The sequence below is a fragment of the Mus musculus genome, chromosome X, assembly GCF_000001635.26.
Source record: "Mus musculus strain C57BL/6J chromosome X, GRCm38.p6 C57BL/6J".
NCBI lineage: Eukaryota > Metazoa > Chordata > Mammalia > Rodentia > Muridae > Mus > Mus musculus.
Genome location: NC_000086.7, coordinates 105,139,334 through 105,161,324, shown reverse-complemented (window position 1 = coordinate 105,161,324; position 21,991 = coordinate 105,139,334). Strand labels below are relative to the sequence as shown.

General features: G+C 40.3%; 1 long non-coding RNA gene and 2 pseudogenes across 1 annotated transcript in view; 2 read left to right on the top strand and 1 right to left on the bottom strand.

The window, feature by feature from the left end:
* Gm33605 overlaps positions 1–14,383 on the top strand; it is a 35,523-nt gene extending 21,140 nt beyond the window's left edge. The window contains exons 3-4 of the long non-coding RNA XR_878224.2: positions 12,744–12,822; positions 13,779–14,383. This is a non-coding gene — a long non-coding RNA (predicted gene, 33605). The remainder of the gene's footprint in view (positions 1–12,743; positions 12,823–13,778) is intronic.
* On the top strand, positions 8,977–10,710 carry Gm39532 (predicted gene, 39532; annotated as a pseudogene).
* Positions 14,384–19,184: 4,801 nt separating the features above from the next.
* Positions 19,185–20,569, bottom strand: Gm6292 (predicted gene 6292; annotated as a pseudogene).

Genomic DNA, 21,991 nt, shown 5'->3' with positions numbered 1-21,991 from the left:
ACAATGGAGGAGTGTTCCTCTTTCTCCACATCCTCACCAGCATCTGCTGTCATCCGAATTTTGGATCTCAGCCATTCTGACTGGTGTGAGATGGAATCTCAGGGTTGTTTTGATTTGCATTTCCCTGATGACGAAGGATGTTGAACATTCTTTTTAGGTGCTTCTCAGCCATTCGTTACTCCCCAGTTGAAAATTTTTTGTTTAGCTCTATACTCCATGTTAATAGGGTTATTTGGTTCTCTGGAGTCTAACTTCTTGAGTTCTTTGTACATATTGGATATTAGCCCCATATCTGATTTAGGATTGGTAAAGATCTTTTCCCAATCAGTTGGTTGCCTTTTTGTCTTATTGACCGTGTCCTTTGCCTTACAGAAGCTTTGCAATTTTATGAGGTCCCATTTGGCTCTAGCTGCATATGTAGCAGAGGATGGCCTAGTTGGTCATCAATGGGAGGAGAGGCTTTGTTTCTATAAGGCTCTACGCCCCAGTGTGGGGGAATGCCAGGGCCAGGAAATGGGAGTGGGTGGGTTGGCGAGCAGGGGGAGAAGGGAGGGGAAAAAGGGAGGGTATTTTTTGGAGGGGAAACCAGGAACGGAGATAACGTTTGAAATGTAAATAAAGAAAATATCCAATAAAAATTTTAACAAAAAAGAAGGTATCTTTTGAGGATGTGTCATGTGGATTGAGTCGAGGGAACAAACATAATGTGAAATTGTCCTTTCTTCTTCATTTCTGATTTCCATGCTATACTCTTTCACTTGATGTCCTTGTGTCTTGTGAAAGCATTTTCCTGTGTGAACTGATATTTGAATTGATGTTCCTATGTAAGGAAAGACAAAGGAAGGTCATATTCCATGTCTTGACCCTGATGTAAATTAGCTAATACACTTCTTGTTGTAGTATATTAGCTATAGTTTTAAATAAGATTTTAAGTAAGTTTTAAGTTTTAAGCAGCTTTTCTTGACAATGTTTATTGTATGCTGTAATTAAAGAGAAATTAGGCAGTACAAGGAATTCCTTGTAGACATGGGCTATAGAAAATTCATGAAATTCTGGTAGGTTACTTTTTGTTTACTTGCTTTTTGAATGGGGCATTGGCAATGGAGGACCTATTCCTCCTTAAATTTAAACCATCATGCAAATTGATATGTTGCCAATGGATCTTGTCTTGAGTGTCTCTGTCCTGTTCTTTGAATTACCAAAATACAAATACCAAAAATCCTGCTTTTCCCCACAATCATTATTACTATATTTTTTTTGTTTATAATGCAAAATGCTGTTCCTTATGTAATGGAATCAAGTATACCAAAGACTTAATGACTTGTAACTCATCTAACTTACCAGTTTAAGCAGTACAATGATATAAATCCCTAGCTGTCCCCTGGTGTGAGAGCAATAACTGTTGTTTGTATTATGGTACCTGACATTAAATTCAATTTTAAATAACATTTTTTTATTGTTTAAAAGTTTCATATATTGTTTCAAAACAATTCAATTATATCCATTTACCACTACCTCTCTTTAATTCTTGGTGTCTTCAACCCCATTCACCCAATATCATAGCCTCTTTTTAAATGGTAAGTCTTTAATATTCATATATGCATGCGATGTGTTTTTCTTTAATCCACCTGGAGGTGGTGGCGCACGCCTTTAATCCCAGCACTCAGGAGGCAGAGGCAGGTGGATTTCTGAGTTTGAGGCCAGCCTGGTCTACAAAGTGAGTTCCAGGACAGCCAGGGCTACACAGAGAACCCTGTCTCAAAACAAAAACAAAAAAAACAAACAAAAAATCTCTGTGCTCTGAGTTGTTCTGAACAGATATTGAATTCAGGGGAACAACTCTCCCAGGGTCCATTCTTTTGCCATGAATGACATCAGTACAGTGTTCTATCACTATAGCCATGGAGACCAAAACATGTAATACTGAAAAGATTACACTCAGTATAATTTTATTATGACTTGTCATCACTGAAAAATCTCATAGAACTGTAATTTTCCCTTTCTCAGCAATATAGCTATGAGGATTTAAAGTGATGTCAATCTTCCCTTCAAACATTTACGTTTGTGATACAGGGCTACTTCTTGTGAGATAAATACAGATATTAGCAAGAAATTCAGTATCTTAACATGTATCTTGAAAGTGGATGAAATAGTAATGCTAAATAGACAACATCACCTTGAGTAGCAGAAAAAAAAAATCCAGTCTGTGTGGGTTCCTCTATATTAAAATATATCCAATATTTTTAACCAGATATTTCAGAAAGGTGATAGAGACAAATGTATTGAGAATAAAACGTAGTTACTTTCAATTCCCAAGGGAATGTGGTACAATATTCTTCAAAGGGCCACATAAATGTCAATATTGATCTAGTAAGAGAAGGAATGTGTCTTTATTAGATTTTCCATGAGAAAGGCTAAGCATGGCAGAGGAAGTGACATAGAACTGACTACTATGTATAATGTCACCATACTCAGATTTTTAGGACCTGTCATAGTTGTCTTGTGTCTGCTCTTGGCATGCTATTAGGGAAAAAATAGTAGTGATAAAACATAAAGCAATTAGTTGACCAGTATGAGCTCTGTCTTGATTGAATAGTTCATAACAGGTGGACCGATATGGGAATTGGTGGCTATGGATTTATGGATTTCTCTTCCCATAGCTAGCTAAATCTGAGAAGGAGAGCCAGTAGGAGAGATACTTATTATAATAATTTGATTCACACAATGGTAGAGACAATTTAAACAGTGCCTACAATGCTATTTCTGTGATTAGTACAATTGCTTGAATTCCATAGGGGTAGGAATTGGGAAGAGAAGATGATAAAAAGATTATAATCTCAAGAAAAAATCTGGATGTCCAGGGGATGGGCTGAAGCTCATATTATTAACTGAAAATGAGGCAGGCATTTTGAGGCAAAGCTGAGCACGACACAGCATGTTCTTTACTGCCATTTTTTTAACCTTCAAATGTACACTGATCATTACCTTAAATGTGTCTGATATCTTTCTTTTTTGAACTATGACCTTAATTTGAACATGTTCAGGAATGTATATCTAAAGTATGTCCCTATATGTTTTTATAAACTCTCTAAATATAATTTCCATGTTGTCATCATTCAAAAATGTCATTACCTTGGATAAAACTCCTATACTGTCCTTACTTATGCCAAAATAGATTGTTTTAATCCACTCTTTTATTTTCTGGCTATGCTTGATTCTGGCATTGCATTCACTAAAATGTGAGCCTATTGCATTGGATTACAGTTTCTGTTGTAAATGACTCTGAGACTGGCAATGAATGAATCCTTAATTCAGGCAGGACTCTTTTCTAGAGCTATAAAGGCTCACTTTGCTTGGCTATTGTTTCATCTTGAATTGAGCCAGCATATAACCAATGATTTTATGTTACAAAATGGATGCTACCTTCCTCTTACCTTCCAAAATCTAAAAAGATTCCCAATTCTGAAACCCTAAAAAGAAATAGAAAAATGTAAATGTAAAAAAGAGAATATAAGTACAACAACTTCTATTTCTCATCTGTTGTTGCTAGCACATTTGAGAAACAGGAAAAATGGCTGTTGAAGTGTCTTGAATATGCCATCTTCACAGGAGAAAACTGGGGCTTTATATGCCACTAATGACTATAAATTGTTATTAAACCAATGTACTTCTTTTGGAGAGATTTTTTCCCCAGAAACTGTTGATTTTTCAGCAGGAATAGGAAACAATGAGAAGTGAAATATGGTCTTTTTTTTTTCCTGTAGCTTTTGATTTACCCATGTCATTTATAAACACAGGCTGCTCTCACCTCTTATCAGAGAAGCTTCTTTTTGGAGAAGGCAGGGTCTACTACAGAGATCAAAAACTGATCAAGTACAAAGAATAATTAACTGTAGGATGCTTAATGGCAATTGGTATATCTACAAAGCAATCTCTACATTTAAGACCCAGGAAACATTACAGAAGAGGGAGGCAGAAAGACTTTAAAAGCCATAGGACCAGGACACCTGCTGCTACATAGTGTCTTCTAGATGTGACATGAATGGTGTATTCATGGAATCTTATCAAAGTGTTAGCCCAAGTAAGACCTGTATAATGACATCACTAATGTGCAAAAAAAAAAGGGGGGGGGGAATTTCATAAGGCCCCGCCTCCAGATGAAGAGTTAGAAGAAATCAATGGCTGCCAAAAAAGGGAGAATCAGTATTCTCTATGGAAGAGGTACCTGATAGGTTATCCAGTCCCATGAGGTCAGCAGCAAACAGGTATGCATGCAAACAAACAATGCCAAATGAACTCAGTATTCTGTCTGTATGTCGCTCTGTGTGTAACAATGATTATGGACAAGTGGGAGTCCATTGGAGGAAGGGAGGGAGAGGAGGAAATTATGTAAATACAGTGGTCATGTGTGAAATTCTCAAAAAAGCAAGGAATTAATTCTTGCTACAGCAATAAAATAACAATAATAATAATAATAATAATAATAATAATAATAATAATAGGAGATCAAGGTGATACAAATTGGAAAGGAAGAAGTCAAAGTATCCCTATTCAAAGATGACAGGATGGTATACATAAGCAACCCTAAAAAGTCTACCAGAGAACTCCTACAGCTGATAAACACTTTCAGTGAAGTGAATGAATATGATTAGTTTTTTAAAACTCAGTAGCCCTCCTATATACAAACAACAAACTTACAAATAAATCATAAAAAAACACCACCCTTTGCAATAGACACAATATAAAAGATCTTGGGGTAACTCTAACCAAGCAAGTAAAAGACCTGCATGGCAAGAATGTTGTCTTTGAAGAAAGAAACTGAAGAAAATCTCAGAAGATGGAAAGGTGCCTCATGCTCATAGATTGGTAGGATTAACATAGTAAGAACGGACATCCTACCAAAAGGAATCTACAGATTCAATGTAATCCCCATTCAAATCCAACATATTTTTTTACAGAACTTGAAATGACAATTTTCAACTTCCTGTGGGATAAAAAGCACCACAGTTTAGCTAAAACAGTCCTGAGCAATAAAAGAACTGCTGGAGGTCATCACCATCCATGATGCCATGTTGCACTACAGAGTTTTAGTGTAAAAAAAAAAGCATGGTATCAGCATAAAAACAGAGAAGTTAATCAATGGAATCAAATTGAAGACCTGTACATAAATCCACACACCTAGGGACATTTTTTTTTTACCTAGGGACATTTGACTTTTGATAAGGAAGCCAGAAATACATACTGAAAAAAAGAAAGCATTTTCCACAAATGATGCTTGTCTAACATGTAGATGTCAGGATGTCAGCATGTAGAAAAATGCAAATTGTTCTATATTTATCACCATGTACAAACAAGTCCAACTAGATCAAAAGCCTCAAAGTAAAACCAGATACACTAAATCTAATGGAAGGAAAGTTGGAAATAGGCTTGAAAGCATTGGCACAGGAGACAACTTCCTGAGGAAAACACCAATGCCTCGGGCTCTAAGTTCAACAATTGATAAATGGGACCTCATGAAACTGAAAAGCTTCAGTAAGGCAAAGGATGCTAATCAATAGAACAAAACAGCAGATTGGGCAAAGATCTTCACCAACTTTACATCCAATAAAGGACTAATATTCAAAATAGATAAAGAACTCAAGAAACTAGATATCAAAACCCCAAAATAATCCAATTTCAAAATGGGGAACAAATCTAAGCAGAAATCTTGATAGAGGAATCTCAAATGGCTGAGAAACACTTAAATGTTCAACATCCTTAGCCATCAGGGAAATGCAAATCAAAACTACTTTGAGAGTCTACCTTACAACTGTCAGAATGGCTAAGATCAATAACACAAATGACAGCTCATGCTGGCAAGGGTGTGGAACAAGGAGAACACTTCTCTACTGCTGAAGTAGAGAGTGCAAACTTGTACAGCCACTACAGAAATCAATGTGAAAGTTCCTCAGAATATTGGAAATCCATCTACCTCAAGACCCAGTTATACAACTCCTGGGCTTAGACCCAACGGACACTCCATCCTACCAGAAGGAAACTTGCTCAACTATATTCATAGCAGCTTTATTGGTAATAGCAAAAAACTGAAAACCACCTAGATGTCCCTCAACCAAAGAATTAATAAAGAAAATGTAGTACATTCATTTGCACCGAGGAGTATTAGTCAGCTGTTAATAACAATGGCACCATGCAATTTGCAGGTAAATGGATGGAACTAGAAAAGATCATCCTGAGTGAGATAACTCAGACCCAGAAAGATAAACATTGTATGTACTCACTTATAAGTAAACATTAGATGTAAAAGATAATCCTGCAACATTCACAGACCCAGAGAGGCTAAGTAACAAGAAGGACTCAAGAGGGGGCTGGTGTAAAGATCTTCTTGGGAAGGGGAAATAGAATAGACTTCTCAGGTGCTCTGGAGGCAGGTGTGGATAGGAACAAGAGAGATGAGGTGGGCCAAATGGAGGGAGAGAGTAAGGAGAGATACAAATAGAAATGGGGCACACTTCAGGAGCAAAGTAAAAGCCTTGTGCAGTGAGAACTCCCTGGAATCTATGAGGGTGACCCTAGCAAAGACTCCTAGTAATGAGAGATATGGAGACTGAACTACCAACCTTCCACAACCAGACAAGGGTTCCAGTGAAGAGACTGGAATACCAACCCAGCCACAAAAGCTTCAACACACAATTTGTTATGCCTATAAGCTGTACTGAGGTAAGGGTGGCACAGAACTTCTGGGAATGGCCAACCAATGACTGCTCCACGTTGATCTCCATGCAAAGAGAAGGAGCCTATGCTTGACAGTGCCTGGAGAGCCAGGAACCAAAGCTGGAGCCCAGAGACCTTAGAGGCAAGCATGACTGGAAAAAAAAAAAAAAAGTCAATGAAATATTTCCTTCTACTCTGCTATATTCAGAGACCTTAGAGTTAGGAGCCTAGCATAATCATCATCAGAGAGGCTCCATGCAGTAACTGATGGTAACAGATGCAGGGACCCACAGACAAACATTAGGAAGAAATCCGGGAATCCCACAGAAGGTGGAGAGAAAAGATTGTTGCATCCAGAGCAGGCAAGGACACCACAAGAAAACCGACAGAATCAACTCACCTAGACTCATAGGGACTTACAGAGACTGACCTGACAACCAGGAAACCTACATGGGTCTGACCTAAGACCTCTCCATACATATTATATATGTAGCTTGGTATGCTTGTGGGACTCCTAACAATGGAAGTCAGGGATGTATCTGAATCTTTTGCCTGCTGTTGAGGTCCCCTTTCTCCTACTGGATCGTCTCATCCAGAATAGTTTATAGATAACCTGGAAGGAGAAGAGGATAAAAATTCTTGTCCTTTAACACATGTTGGAGAGGTGGAGAAAGAGGAATGCTCCTCCATTGCTGGTGGGATTCTAAACTGGTACAACCACTCTGGAAATCAATCTGGAGGTTCCCCAGAAAATTGGAAATAGATCTACCTGAAGACCCAGCTATACCACTCTTGGGAATATATCCAAAAGATGCCCCAACATGCCACAGGGGCACAAGCTCCACTATGTTCATAGTGGCCTTATTTGTGATAGCCAGAAGCTGGAAACAACCCTGATGTCCCACAATAGAAGAATGGGTACAGAAATGTGGCTCATTTGCATAATGGAATAGTACTCAGCTATTAAGAATGAAGACATCCTGAGTTTTGCAGGCAAATGGATGGAACTAGAAAATATCCTGAGTGAGGTAACTCAGAGCCAAAAGGACATACATGGTATGTACTCACTAATAAGTGGATACTAGACAAAAAAAAAGAAGTACAGAATACCCAAAATACAGTCCACAGAACTCAAAAAGGTCAACAAGCTGAAGTGCCCAAGTGAGGACGCCTCAGTCCCAATTGGGATAGAGAAGACAGCAATCACAAGTGGGGAGGGAGGGAGAGACCTGGGAGGGAAAGTGGATGGAGTGGGGGGGAGGGAGGAGGAGAGGGAAACCTGATCTGGTATTGGGTGAGAGAAAAGGACTGAAGCTCTGAGAGCCAGCAGAAAGAATGTAAACAGGCAACCTCAGGAAATAGGAGGTTTGGGGGAGGAGGGGCTCCAGAATGCACCAGAGACTTGGGAGGTAAGGGACTCCCAGGACTCAAAGGGAGGGACCTTTGATGAAATGCCCAACAGTACAGAGAGGGAACTTATAGAGCCCACCTACAACAGGAAGACAGGGCATAAAGGGGGGGGGGGATCCCACAGTAACAACTCTGACACATAATTGTTCCTGTCTGAAAGTATTACAGAGATGGAAATGGAGAAAAGCCTGAGGAAAAGAAGGTCCAGCGACAGGCCCAAAGTGGAATCCAGCTCAAGGGGAGGTCCCAAGGCCTGACACTATTACTGAGGCTATGGAGCGCTCACAAAAAGGGATCTAGCATGACTGCCCTCCAAAAGACCCAACAAGCAGTTGAAAGAGTCAGATGCAGATATTTGTACCCAACAAATGGACAGAAGCAGCTGACCCCTGTTGTTGAATTAGGGAAGGATGAAACAAGCTGAGGAGAAGGGCCATCCTGTAAGAGGACCAGCAGTCTCAATTAACCTGGATCCCCAAGATCTCTCCAACCCTGGACCACCAAACAGACAGCATACACCAGCTGATATGAGGCCCCCAACGTATATACACTAGAGAACTGCGAAGTCTGTGTTCATTCAGAGATGATGCACCTAACCCTCAAGAGACTGGAGGCCCCAGGGAGTTTAGAAGTCAGATTGGGTGGGGAGTGGGGGCATCCACGTGGAGAAGGGGTGGGGTGGGGAGGAGGTATGGGATGGGGAGCAGACAGAGGGTGGATGGGGGGCGGGGAATGGAATATAGAGTGTAAAATATAAATTAAAAATAAAAAAAAGAGGAGGAGGAGGAGGAGGAGGAGGAGGAGGAGGAGGAGGAGGAGGAGGAGGAGGAGGAGGAGGAGGAATCTTGTTTGGTCAGAGCTGGAGTGGCGGTAGCACAGCATGGCGGCTGTGGCGGCTGCGTCTCTGTACTCTGGTGGCCCCGGGACCGTGTGGCTGCCGCGCTCGCAGCCACTGAAGGCGCTGGCAGGACAGCTGCGGTGGCTCGCAAAGGGTGGCCCGGGCATGTGGGGCGACGGTGGGCTGCCCGCCGCTAGAGCTGGCTGGTTGCTTTGTGGATGCAGGGCACCGTGCTGGCGGTGGAAAAGTGGCCAGGCACAGCTGCGCGACCCGAGCGAGTGGGATCTTCTTTGTGCATGGCCTGGAGCGCGTACTGGCAGCCAGCCCTGCCTGCTCCCAGGACAGTATGTAATGGTGATGAGGGTGGTTCAGGCCTGCAGGCAAGGCTCAGGATGAATCTTTCTGACAATCCTATCCACGAAAATGTGTGGGAACTGGGGGTGGAAGACTGTTAGAACTGGGACCCTCTAAGAACAGTTTACCCCTATATGGGTCACAGGAACATCACAAAAGTTTCTTGAAGAGATTTGCTTTGGTTGAGCCAGACATCTGGACCCTGGGAGTTGGACCTTCAGTTGTCTCAGCCATTCCTCCCTGCAGGTGCTTTGCTTGATGAGAAGCAGATACCCCCGTTTGTCACTTACAGGTGTGTGTGTGTGTGTGTGTGTGTGTGTGTGTGTGTGTATTCCTTTCTCTTGCTGAAGCACGTGGAAAGCTCATGTTGCTGTTTCCTGATTCTGTCAGTGATAACACTTTCTCCTTGACTGTACCTCTGAATTTCAGTTATTGCCAATGGATTAAAATTACAGACATGAGGACAGAATGGCGTAATGACCTGACTCTCATCACCAGCTATTGCCATCTTGTAGGGGCAGGTACCAGCCCCTTGTTGACAGCTCTCTCTCTCTCTCTCTCTCTCTCTCTCTCTCTCTCTCTCTCTCTCTCTCTGCTTCAATGTACTCATTCCTCATTGTCTGTTCCTTAGATTCTGAAACTGAGGCCAGCCGTTGAGAATGATCGGAATTCTCACAATTCTCTGTTGAACTTAAAAATCCAAGATGGAGACATACTTTTCTTTTTTTAAATATTTATTTATTTATTATATGTAAGTACACTGTAGCTGTCTTCAGACACTCCAGAAGAGGGCGTCAGATTTTTTTTTGTTACGGATGGTTGTGAGCCACCATGTGGTTGCTGGGATTTGAACTCAGGACCTTTGGAAGAGCAGTCTGCACTCTTAACCTCTGAGCCATCTCACCAGCCCCGGAGACATACTTTTCAAACACTTCTGCTTCAAAACTGTTGTGGAGAGGCAGCCAGGGTAGGAATAGCCTGCAGGCTTAGAGTCCTGACCTCCTTTCTGTATGAAATAACCTTTCTGTTGGAATTGTATCAGTGTTGGGTTTGGCTTTCTGCTGACAACCCAGGCTAGATTCATATTTGGATGGCAAAGTCCATTTATATCACAATATTGCTGTAGGATTCTTCCTAGTGATATTTTTGTATGGTGTTGTTTTTAAAAGTAAGTTCTATTATCTGTTTGTCTTAAGACAGGGTCTTATATAGCTCAGGTAGTCTCCAACTTGTGACCCTCTCGCCTCCACTCCAGCCTGTTGAGATTACTGGTGTGCACTACTATGTCTTCAGTGCTGGGGATGGAACCCAGGGCTTCCTGCAGGCTAAGCAAACACTGTTATTACTGAGCCACATTTCCAGCCTACAATGTTGATTTATTGAAACAGTTTTAAGTTTAAAAAAAATCTTGCCCTTGATTTCAATACTGTCTCAGGTTCGTCAGGATGATGGCGAAATGAAAACGGTAGATCTGCCACTGGTAGATGGCATCAGTTGACTGGAGGGAATGTTACTTCTTTTAGAAAGATAAATATACATCTGTTTTTAAAATAGTGGATGGAAAACAAAAACTATATGAATTGAGATGGAAAAAAAAAGATGAAATGATATGGAAATATCTGGAAAACTATCTACCAAAATTGAAATTATGTATTTATGTTTTATGTATTCAAAAAGCTGTATTGGGGCTGGTAACCTGGCTCAGTGTATAAAAGGCATTTTCTGGAATGCCTGAAAAGCTGTGTTTGATCCTTGAGACCCACATGGTGGCTGGAGAGTATCAGTTCCTGTGGGTTGTCCTCTGACCTCCACGTATCTGCTCTGGCTTGAAGATACACTTAGAAACAAATAAACAAAAAAAGATAATTTTAAAAACTATTTTTAAAAGAGTATTGAGACAGGAACCCAGGACCTTGTATTTGCTGGACAAGTGATCTAGTGCTGAGATAAATCAAATCAATAATACCTGGAAATGTTGTTTTTACATGCAGAAGTGTAATAGTGGTGGGGCACACCTGTAGTTTCAACAGCTGGAAAGCAGAGACAAGAAGAGTTCACAAATTAGAGGCTAGCCTGGTGAGTTCCAGGACATCCAGGACTACAAAGTAAGATCCTGTCTCAAAAGCCTTAAAATAATGAGCATGTGTCATGTGTAAACAAAAGGGGGCGTAGTCTGCAAGAGGGAAAAGAAATGGCTAGAGTAGGAGGAAGAGGGCACAAGGAAGGGCAGTGGAGGAGGGAACAAATTCTAACTAAGTATGATGACACATGTGAATGCAAATGCTGTAATGAAACAAATTATTTTTATGCTAATTTTTGAAGATGTTTTTGTTTGTACAAATGTTTTGCCTGCATGCATATGGACACCAGATGTATGTCTGGTGCCCACAGGGGTCAGAAAGGGCTGCTGGATCTCCTGGAACTGTAGTTACAGATTGTTGGTAACTGTTACGTGGGTGCTGGGAACCAAACCCAGGTCCTCTGCAAAAGCAGCAAGTGCTTTTAATGACTGAGCCATTTTGATAGCCCTGCTACCATGCAAAACAACATAACCAGTGTGATGGTTCACTGGGTAAAGAAAGGGACTTGGCAAATCTGAGTTCTCTCTGTGGGATCCATATGATGTAAGGGGAGAACTGACTCTAGAAATTTTTCTCTGACCTCCACACGAGCACCATGGTATATAAATCCCCACACCCACACCTACACAAATACACATACACAGAAAGAAATGAAAAGGTAATAAAATGTAAACATCAACAGCAGTAATAAACACATACAGAAATCACCATGGAAACCGTTATAGATGTGCCCTGTGTACTCTATTGACTGTCACCTATAAAATCATGCTTGACAACTGTGCAATCAAGTTACAAAAAACAATCACAAAAATCTTGTAATGCTAATCATTTTGTGTTTGAATGCATCCATATAGCTATCCTGGGCCCCATATGACCTATGGCCTGTAAGTTAGCATGTATATAATTTTTTTCCATTATAGAAGAAGCCTTATCATATACAGAAAAGTGAATTCATGTGGGGCATTGGGCTATGCACAGACAGGCTGGTCTCCACTCGAATTGAGATGCTGAACTCCGGGACCTGGTGTTCATAATTTACCTACATGGGATGGAAGGAGTTCCCTCATGTCTCCTGGAACTCTGGCTCCTGCCTAAGTTACCACCCCCCACAGCGCCCACAAGAGAAGCATGGCTAGAAGTCACGTAGGCAATGGCCCAAGCTTCTGACCTTCAGGCTAAACTCCTCTCCAGTTACCTAGCAACAGAAAATTCCTTAAATTTCCATAAGAACTTTCTAAAAACAATTTTAAATTTCCACAAATCACCTTATGAAAGACTAATTTGTAATAAGCTAAATCTGAATTCTGAAATTTTCATATGATGCATAACTCCACTTTTCATTTTTCCAGGGCAAGCTCCATGCTCAGGAATAGTCAGCCAACACATATTGGACTCCATGCTTACTACAAAAGATGGCTGGAGCAGGGGGTAATTAATTGTCTTTGTCTCCCATGTAAGATTTACCTTATCAGGGTGAAATGGATATGGCTTAATGTATGTGTGAGAGTGGGGGTGAGTCTGGGAGGATTGGAAGAGGGAAAAGAATATATGATCAAAATATATCATGTGACATTTTCAAAGAATAAATAGAAACTGGTTTGAGGGGGCTAGAGAAAGATTCAGCAGTTAAGACTCTTGCTGCTCTTGCAAAGAACCCATGTTTGGCTCTCAGCATTCACATTCAGTGACTCACAACCACTGTAACTCCAACTCCAGGGGATCTGCACACCATCTTCTTACAGCTGAAACACACACACGAACATGTATATGTGAATGCACACCCATACACCCACTCACCCACCCCACCCTACATCATCCCCACACACAGACACAAATTTTTTGAAAATCTTTAAAAAATATTTTTATCAAAGTTTCTACATATATGTATAAAAATGCACAATTCTATTTATAATATAAACACTGTTTTATATCATATATTATATTTATATATTATACATTCCTCACAATGTATATTTATAATTATTAAATAATTATAGTTGTATCTTTTTAATTGACTTCCCGATGAATTGGCATTCTTTGCTGCCTTGCCCTTTTATGATTTCAGATCTATTTCATTTTGACATGTCATCACATTGTATTTTGGTCTACAAAGTTTTGTTTTTCCTGAGAAATCCACCCATACTTTTGTGAAGGGATTCCTTTCATGTGACAAATGGCTTTACTTTTTTTTGTTTTTTATAACTCTTTGACTTTGACTTTGATAATTCAATTCTAATACAGTACAATAATCTTTCTGTCAAATGTTGAGAATCTTTAGTCTTCCTTGTGAGTATATATTTCTAGCCCTAAATTTGGGGATATTTTAACCATTGTTTCTTTTAATAATCTTTTTTCTCCATCTCTTTTTCCTCTTATAACTCCAGCTCTAGGAGTTCTGATACCCTGAATCTGGCACCTAAAGGCACCATATGTATACATATATTATAATGTATTAGTCAATTTTCTGTTGCTATAAACAAGTGCCTGAGGCTGGGTACTTTATAAATAGAGTGGATTTATTCACCTCATAGTTTGTGGGAAATGACTGTCCAAGATCAGTTATTCTCATCTGTTCAGCTTCTGCCAAGGACATTTTGATGTCTCAGAAAGAGATGGACAGCATGATGGAAGGGCACATGTGAAGTGGTACTACATTGTGAAAAGACAGAAAGCCAGAGAGATTCAGAGGTCAGTCTCAATATTATAATGGAACCCATTCTTGAGAAAGCTAACTCCTGCTGTGATACCAGAATTAATCCTCATAAAAAGAAGTGCTCTTAGCAACTTAATTACATTTCAGTAGGCTACAGGGTTCAACAAGAATATTTATAATTATCTAAAAAAAATAACATTCTCCTCTCCTTTTCAGCTACCTATATGCAGGAGATCAGATTTTCTTCTGAGATTTCAACCTAAGGAACTGATCACAATAAAATGAATACAGAATCAAATATTAGGATCTGTCAATAAACAGATTATAAAAATCCAAGTGTGATTTATCTCATTGGTTTCTGTTCTGGAAGTGACAGTTATTCCAGTTATTTACATATAATACATGTTGTTCATAACTTCTAATGAGTTATTAATTTTCAAGACTTGCGTGGGGGGGTGTCTTTGTCTGTGAGAGAATGTGTGCCACATGTGCATGGGTACCCATGAAGGCCAGAAAAGAGCACTGATCTGGAGCTAGAGTTACTGGCAGTTATGGGTTCTGGGAACTGAACTTAGGTTCTCTGGAAGAGCAGCAAGTGATTATAACTGCCAAGCCATCTCTTCAGCCCTGGGTTATTATTTTTTTACATAGATAGTAAGTACCATTTTAAAACAAAATAGAAATAAAAGAATATGAAGAAGCAACAAGCTCAAAGCAAGACAAAAAAAATCAAGGAAGACCTAACCATTGTATACACAGTACAATAGAAGTTAGGTATCTAAGACCCTGGGAAGTCATACTCTCATGGCTTTTTTTAGTTGGAGTTCACATGGTTTGCTCTATTAATCATATTATCTTTTAAAAGAGTATGTTCTGTGCTGGAGATATAGCTCAGTAGGTTGAAAGCCAGCCTTACATACCCAAGGTCCTGTGTTCAATCTCCATCACCATCTAAAATGAGGTGGTGGAAGCACACTGGCTTGTAGTCCTAGCCATTCCAGAAATGGAAGCTGGAGGCTCAGGACTTCAAGCTCATCCTCCGACCCTCAGATCAGCTACTTGATGGGCAGTGCAGGTGGGGGCAGTTTTACCAAGCCAGTTATAGAGATACAAGTCACAAAGAGAGAACAAGCTAGACACTTGTAAAGATGGAACAAACTGAAGAATGAGAAAGAGCCAGAAGATTAAAACAGAGGCTAGACTTAGTTTGAGGCCAAGCAGAGCAATTCAGTTAGAGGCTGAGAGAAAAGTGAGATTGAATCAGACATCCTGCAGAGGAGTTTGAGCCAGAACAGCTAGGTTGACCAGCCAGCCAGAGTTCAGAAAGAACTAGAAAGGGTGAGCTTGTTCAGCAGTCTTAGAGGCTGAAAGCCTTCTAAGCTTAGATTAGATTGTACAGAGGCTAGAAGCTTTCAGGACTAGACATAGGTTAGCAGACAGGCAATAAGCTTTGGAGATAACAATTACTTCTGGAGAATAAAAGTTACAGTTACAGGTGGGTTTTCCAGTATAGAGCTTGGGTTTTTATTCTGTAGGGCAGGGTCTGGGTCCAGCCATTATGGCATAGTGTACTGTGGGTGAAAGCTGGCAGTTGGAGGTCCTCGGGGAAGGGGAGTGCCTTGAAGAACTTACAAAGATGCTCCACGGCAGAATTGATGAGAAAATGGCTATCTTGCCAATAGTAATCTACAAGTTCAGTACAATCCCCTTCAAATTTTGAATTATAACCTTTACAGAAGACATAACAATCCTAAAACTCATATTGAGTCCAAAAAAGACTGGTTATCCAGAATAATCATAAACAGAAATGGCAATTCTGAAGATACCATAATACCTGGCTTTAAATTCTACTATAGAACTGTATAACAAAGACAGCATCATACAAATGCAAAAACAGATACATGGACCAATAGATGAATTGAGGACCCAGGTATAAGCCAACACAGCTACAGCTGCTGAATCTTTGACAAAAATATAAAAACAAAAACATATTATTTTTAAAAAAAGATATTCACTTTAACAAATGATTCTGAGATAACCGGGTATCCAGATGACTGGATCTCTCTCACCCCTGCAGGAAAAAAAATCTGTTGGAGATCGATTAAGGAGGGACTGGAGAGATGGTTTGCCGCAGACCTTCTGGGTCCCTGTGTCTGCGTGGAACGGGGTCTCTCGACGCGGGTGGGCAAAGCGTGGATGAATGACAGACAGACACACACACAGGAGAGTTTGTGTGGAATCTGAATGTAATTTGTCAAATCGAACATCAGACTTTTTATGCAGAAGACAACAAGGTAGTTGGGTGACATACCCACAAGGTACAAATGAGGTAACCGGATGCTTAATGACTCTTACACAGAACAGAGGAATGAAAACGCAAAGACTGGCAGGAACTGGGCAATAAAATAACTGAGACAGAGTCAGCCCTATCTAAGGTCAGCTATAGTCTTAGAAGCCAGGTGTGAGAACTTTTCACTCCTAGGGCAAGGGCTTTCACACCCAAGTCATGGTTCTAACTAGGGAGTTCCGTTCTAGCTAACCATCTCATGAATAATGCAATACTCTAAAACCACAGCTGGATCTACTTCCTAAAACCATTGTAAATTCCTGTATATAGGTGTAACTCAGCTATAATTCTAAATATCTATTCTGGTTTCTCCTACGGTCAGAAACTTCTTTCTTCCGTAGTGATGGTAAATTCCTGTGAAGGGCAGTGACCTAACTTTTACTCAAAGAGATAGTGTAATACCAGGGGCAGTACTGAATTCCAAGCCCAAGGTCTTGCTAAGGATGAACTAGGACTGTTGGAACACTGGCGAACGGCTTTAGCTATGTCAGAATTCAATCTTAAAAGGCACTTATGATAGGAAAATATTGAAAGAGAGCACGTGGATCCATACACTAGACTAACGCGGGAATGGAACACGGGAATGAAAAATTACTGTATGGGTAGGGAACGCTAGACTCCAGGAGGAGAGCTTCCTTGAAACTCTTTTGCCTCATGAGTGACTTTTAAGCCTCTCGGCTTGTCCAGTTGACTCGACCAGAGAGCATAGCAATGGTTCAGTGTTGCTCTTACAGAAGACCTGTGCTCAGTTCCCATCACTAATGTGGTGACATGTAGCCATTCATAAGTCCAGCTCTAGGGAATTCATTGCCTCCTTTTGACTGCTACAGGCATTGCATCCATGTGGTGAACATACATATATGCATGCAAAATACTTACACACATACAATAAATCTTTAAAAACTAATCAAAAACCTTAAAATAAGACCCAATACACAGAAACTGCTAATGGAAAGTGCAAAATACTTTTAGATATATGCATAGGCAAAAATATTTAAAAAGTGGTTTCAGTAACATAGAAGATACTCCCAAGAATTAACAAATGAAATTACATGAAATGAAAAAGCTGTTGCACAGTAAAGGAAACTATCACCAGAATGAAGAGAAAGCCTGCAGACTAGGACAAAAGTCTTGCCAACTATATATCAAAAAATGGGTTGATATCTAGAATATATAAAGAGCTAACCAAAACAAGGAAAAAGAAAGAAAGAAAAGAAAAGCTTAAAAAAAAACCCAAACAACAACAACAACAACAAAAGGTTTGGAGAGAAGGCTCAGTGATTGAGATCACTGACTGCTCTTCCAGAGGTCCTGAGTTCAGTTTCCAGCAACCACATGGTGGCTCACAACCATCTGTAATGGGATCTGATGCCTTCAGATTAGAGAGCACTCATTGCTCTTGCAGAGGATCTAGGTTTCATTTCTAGTGCCCACATCAGATGGTTCATAATATCCTTCACATCCAGCTCTATGAGGATCCACACCTCTGGCTGAAAAGGTCACCAACACTCGTGTGAACCTACTCATATACAGACACACTCACATACATGTAATTAAAAATAAAATAAATATTTTTTGAAAAAGAAGTGACAAAAACCATGCAGACAAAGATGAAACAGTCCTAATATACAGTGCTGGTAGGAATGTAAACTGATGCAGTCACTATGAAAATAAGTATGGAGGAATTTCATAAAACCAAAAATATAACTACCATATGACCCTGCTATAATCACTCCTGGGCATGTAACCAAAGGACACCAAGTCCTACCACAGATATACCCTCACATTCAAGCTTTTCATTATTCATAATAGCTAAGAAACAAAGACAAGCTATCTATCAACACACAAATGGATAATATACACAACAGAATATATACAACTCAGCTCTAGAGAGAAGTGAAATTATAATATTTTCAGGAAATGTGATGAAACTGTAAATCATTATATTAAGTGAAATGAACCAGACTGTGAAAGACAAGCCCTGACTGTTTTCTTTCATATGCTGGTTCTAGACTTTGAGTATATGTGAATATGTACTAGTGCGTATGACTATAGGTTATGGAACTAGAAAGAACACCACAAGAGGAGAAGATTTAAAAATGGAAAACTACATGTGTCATGCAAGAAGAAGGGGCACTATTGGACAGAGAGATGAGAAACAGACAGAAGGAGTGCGATGTGATTGGGAGGAGAAGAAGAAGAGGACCAATAAAAGTAAAACATGTAGGAAAAGTATATAATAAAACCATTAATTTGTATGCTAATGACAAAAAGCTCATAAAGTTAATAGGTACATAAAAATAAATATATTTAATAGACTATGATGAAAGATGATAAACATTAAATAAGAATTTTCAAAAACTAAAGAAAATATTTTATCTGTCACACTCAAATCAACAATGGCTTGATTTCCTGTGATTGGTAGAGATTAAACATCCTTTGTCATACTAATATTTGATGTCCAAGTATCATTTATTTTTTTAAGAGGTCTCCTTTGTCATTTTAATTGAAGCACTGCTAATCACTCTTTTAAACCTTTAAAAGCACCAAATTTTAATATCTAAGTCAATTTGGGGGTGAGAGGGGAGAAACACTACCAGGAACTTCTCTCCAGAACAAAACAATGATGTTCATTCCTCCACATGTCCAAATTAAAGGTCTACTGAAACCAAAATGAAAACCCAAACCCCACACAGAGAAAAAAAAAATACTAAAATCCCATTCTAGGGGGTCAGTGCATTCCGCAGTCTTTGCTGGGCTTTCTAACTGTCCTTTGGCCGACTTTTAAAATTAACACCCTAACTCATCAAAATATACATTTTTCCCATTGCCTTTTGGGGGGGGCTTTTAAAATTAAAAATAATAATTAAAAGTGAAAACCACTTGAAGGAATTCATGAGCAGTTGCCTGACTCATTTGATGGCACATACGGCATATGGAGGTCAGGAAGGTGGCTTGCAGCACACGTCATTGGGGCATGCTCATCTTTAAGGCTCAGCTTTCTTCCAAACAGTGTAAAATACCCACAATTCCAAGTATGAAGGGACACAGACAATCTCTTTTGAGAATTCCACAAGACAATACAGACACCCCAGCTGTTCGTCATAGAGCGACAGGGCTTCAGTAAAGTTGACACAGTTCCCCTGTGTGAAGTATTTTCCAGCCTGTTTCAGAACCTTCATCAACAGGTCGAGAATCAGTCTGAGGAACTCCCATGTGCAATCTTCTTCTGGAGAGTAGAGTTAGGGACAACTGTCAAATCACTAATCACATAATCAAACTCTCTCCCTTCTTTGGCAAACCTCTTCAGTACTGGGATTCAGTCTTCTATAAGACCCTGATAGCAGTCTCCTTTAAGATTGTCTAAGACATCTCCACATGTTCTCCGCATGCATTTCTTACATCCATCAGTGACCATTTGGTCAATCTCTACCATAGTGACCATCTTTGGCTTCAGTTTGACAATTTCACACAATATGCCTCCATCGCCGCCTCCCAGAATCAGTACATCTTTGCCAGTGTAGTCTTTTTTACCACTGCCCATGATGGCACGGGTATATGCCAAGTCACTCTCTGCCAAATTAACATCCCCGCTGAGGATGAGAGTATTCCCAAACTGCTCTGAGTGTAGGATTTTAATGTTCTGATAGGGTGAATCTTCATCATACACCACTTCATCTATGTCATACTCAGCCAGGCGCCCATCAGCAGTAGGCCAGTATCTGTCAATGGCCCCTCCTCGAACTATGGGTGGTAATTGCTTCACCCGCCCAGTACTGTCTTGACTCAATTCTTTCATTTTTTTTCTTCTATTTTGTTCAAAAGGCTGTCAGTTTCTTGTTTGCCTTGCACATCACTGTCGTAACTCTGAAGGTCCAGCAACACCAATCCATGTGGATAAATTCACAAATTGGCAAAGCTGCCATTCTTGTTTGTGTAAGTTGCTAAATATCCATGGTCCTGCCAGGTGTGCACTGACTCTGTCATCCCCTGCTCCTGAAAAATGGACTGAAGGCCTTTCAGAATGGCCTCACCATCAGCTTTGGCGTAAAGTCGAGCGTGCTGTGTCTTGCTGCTGCCATAGTGTGGCGAGGCCCTGTGCCATGACTGGGGAGCCGACCGCAGGAGACTGAGGGTCCACGCGGCGTGTCAGGCTGCAGGCCGGCGGGGAGTGCCCCAAGTATCATTTATTAAAATAACCATATGTCCAACATTATCTGCAATGCCATATTTATAAGGAAATCTTTGTTAGATATTCTGTTCTCTCTCATTGGCATGGCTTTTTTATCTTTTGAGGGGGGAAGGAAAGAGTTCATTTGACTTGCACTTTGATATCAATATTCATCACTGAAGGAAGTCAGGACAAGAACCAAACAGGGCAGTAACCTGGAGGCAGCAGCTGATGCAGAAGCCTCATAGCAGAGCTGCTTATTGGCTTGTTCTTCATGACTTACTCATCCTGCTTTCTTATAGAACACAGTAAATTCTTTCAGTTCTCCCACTTGCTAGAGGTAGTTATAGAGTTATTTATGAAACCTTGTGTTATATTTCCCCCATGCTTCTCTGGCTTTGCTTTCTTTAGGTAGTAGACACCAGGCTGTCCTCTACCTCTTTAAAATAACAATATGGAACACAGGGCCCCAATGGAGGAGCTAGAGAAAGTACCCAAGGAGCTAAAGGGGTCTGCACCCCTATAGGTGGAACAACAATATGAACTAACCAGTACCCTCAGAGCTCATATCTCTAGCTGCATATGTAGCAGAAGATGGCCTAGTCGGCCATCACTGGGAAGAGAGGCCCCCTTGGTATTGCAAACTTTATATGCCCCACTACAGGGGAATGCCAGGGCCAAGAAGTGGGAGTGGGTGGGTAGGGGAGCAGGGTGGGGGGACGGTATAGGGGACTTCCGGGATAGCATTTGAAATGTAAATGAAGAAAATATCTAATAAAAATAACAATATGATAAAGAGAAGATAAACAAATGTTTATTACCTTCTCTGACTTCAGCTGTGAGATTGTAGGCCTTTGCTTCTTGTTTTATTTTATTATTTTATTTTTTTCTTTGGTTTGTTTTTTGTTTGTTTGTTTTATTAGATATTTTCTTTTTTATTGGAGATTTTATTTACATTTCAAATGTTATCCCCTTTCCCAGTTTCCCTCCTTCCCAGAAACACCCTATCACATCCTCCCTCCTCCTGCTTCTATGAGGGTGTTCCTCCACCCACACACCCACTCCCACCACCCTGCTCTCGATTCCCCTACACTGGGGCATCTATCAAGCCTTTATAGGACCAAGGACCTCTCCTTCCATTGAAGCATGACAAGGCCATCCTCTGCTGCATATGCATCTGGAGCCATGTGTACTCCTTTGTTGATAGCTTAGTACCTGGGGGTTCTGGAAGGGTCTAGTTGGTTGATACTGCTGTTCTTCCTATGGGTTTGCAAACTCCTTCAACTCCTTCAGTCCTTTCTTTAATTAATTTATTTATTTATTATTCTTTAATCTTTTTTTTACAGTCCAGTTGTTATTCCCTTCCCTGTCCACCCTCCAACAGTTCCACATCACATAGCTTCCCCCTCCTGTCTCCAAGAAAATG